Genomic DNA, 2,500 nt, shown 5'->3' on the forward strand with positions numbered 1-2,500 from the left:
GACCACGAACCTCAACATTTTTCTACGTTTTTTAGGGCTGCAGGGCCTCACTTATCCCTGCAACACAATAAGAACCTCCGGGGGGTATGCTAACGTTAACCCTAACCCCTAACCCTAAGCATAACCCTAACCCTAACCCTAACCCTAACCCTAACCCTAACCCTAGGCCTAACCCTAAACCCTAACCCTAACCCTAACCCTAACCCTAACCCTAGGCATAACCCTAACCCTAACCCTAACCCTAACCCTTTGGCATGGGTGGAAGTTCGGTTCCCAGGACCACAAAAAATGGGTGAAAGTTAGATTCCAAGGACCACAACAAATGTGTGGAAGTTAGGTTCCCAGGACCACAAAAATCGACTTTTTTTTTTTTCGTCCAAAATTTTTTCTAAGTTTTTTAGAGTGTCAGGGGGGTATGCCGAACCCTTTGGCATGGGTGGAAGTTTGGTTACCAGGACCACAAAAATCGACTTTTTTTTTTTTCGTCCAAAAATGTTTTCGAAGTTTTTTAGAGTGTCAGAGGGGTATGCCTGAGTTTGGGCGGTAAGCCCAAGCAACCATCTGCCTGCATTGTGTGGAAGTTAGGTTCCCAGGACCACAAAAATCGACTTTTTTTTTTTTCGTCAAAAAAATTTTCTAAGTTTTTTAGAGTGGAAGTTTGGTTACCAGGACCGCAAAAATCGACTTTTTTTTCCTTCTAAGTTTTTTAGAGTGTCAGGGGGTTATGCTGAACTCTTTGGCGTGGGTGGGAGTTAGTTTACCAGGACCACAAAAAAATGTGTGGAAGTTAGGTTACCAGGACCACAAAAATCGACTTTTTTTTTTTTTCGTCCAAAAATGTTTCCGAAGTTTTTTAGAGTGTCAGAGGGGTATGCCTGAGTTTGGGGGGTAAGCCCAAGCAACCATCTGCCTGCATGTGTGGAAGTTAGGTTCCCAGGACCAGAAAAATCGACTTTTTTTTTTTTCGTCAAAAAAATTTTCTAAGTTTTTTGGAGTGGAAGTTTGGTTACCAGGACCGCAAAAATCGACTTTTTTTTTCCTTCTAAGTTTTTTAGAGTGTCACGGGGTTACGCTGAACTCTTTGGCGTGGGTGGGAGTTAGTTTACCAGGACCACAAAAAAATGTGTGGAAGTTAGGTTACCAGGACCACAAAAATCGACTTTTTTTTTTTCGTCCAAAATTTTTTCTAAGTTTTTTAGAGTGTCAGGGGGGTATGCCGAACCCTTTGGCATGGGTGGAAGTTAGGTTCCCAGGACCACAAAAATCGACTTTTTTTTTTTTCGTCCAAAAATGTTTTCGAAGTTTTTTAGAGTGTCAGAGGGGTATGCCTGAGTTTGGGCGGTAAGCCCAAGCAACCATCTGCCTGCATTGTGTGGAAGTTAGGTTCCCAGGACCAGAAAAATCGACTTTTTTTTTTTTCGTCAAAAAAATTTTCTAAGTTTTTTGGAGTGGAAGTTTGGTTACCAGGACCGCAAAAATCGACTTTTTTTTCCTTCTAAGTTTTTTAGAGTGTCACGGGGTTACGCTGAACTCTTTGGCGTGGGTGGAAGTTAGTTTACCAGGACCACAAAAAAATGTGTGGAAGTTAGGTTACCAGGACCACAAAAATCGACTTTTTTTTTTTCGTCCAAAATTTTTTCTAAGTTTTTTAGAGTGTCAGGGGGGTATGCCGAACCCTTTGGCATGGGTGGAAGTTTGGTTACCAGGACCACAAAAATCGACTTTTTTTTTTTTCGTCCAAAAATGTTTTCGAAGTTTTTTGGAGTGTCAGAGGGGTATGCCTGAGTTTGGGCGGTAAGCCCAAGCAACCATCTGCCTGCATTGTGTGGAAGTTAGGTTCCCAGGACCAGAAAAATCGACTTTTTTTTTTTCGTCCAAAAATTTTTCTAAGTTTTTTGGAGTGGAAGTTTGGTTACCAGGACCGCAACAATCGACTTTTTTTTCCCTCTAAGGTTTTTAGAGTGTCACGGGGTTACGCTGAACTCTTTGGCGTGGGTGGAAGTTAGTTTACCAGGACCACAAAAAAAATCGACTTTTTTTTGCTAAGTTTTTTCGAGTGTCGGGGTGTGGCGAATCCTATGGCGTTGGTCGATTCGAGCACCAGTTCGGGCGATACGCCCGAGCTACCATCGGCACGATTTCAGAAACCCAGTTTTCGGAAAACGAGACGTCCAGAGAGCGTTGGCGAAGAACCCCCCGACCTGTAGCCGAGCCAGGTGGGGTGCTTTTGGGGCTGTTTCGAGAGGCTTGCTGCGGTTTCCATCCACCTTTTGTAACACTGATCGATTGGCATCCGTGACCCGCCATCGGAGGGCCCCCGCCGGCCGGCCTCTGTGCCGGTGTTTGGGCGGCACGGTTCCTTCGGCCTGCGGGTTCGCTTCTATGGCCCGGGACAACCACGGGGGGGCTCTGAGCCTTCCCGTGAGTCCCGGGGCCGGCCGGTTCGTGGCGAGATCGAGACGTCCCGTCTGCCCCAGTGGTCCTTCAACGGAGCCCGTCG

This window comes from Scomber japonicus, unplaced genomic scaffold (assembly GCF_027409825.1).
Source record: "Scomber japonicus isolate fScoJap1 unplaced genomic scaffold, fScoJap1.pri scaffold_458, whole genome shotgun sequence".
Taxonomy (NCBI): domain Eukaryota; kingdom Metazoa; phylum Chordata; class Actinopteri; order Scombriformes; family Scombridae; genus Scomber; species Scomber japonicus.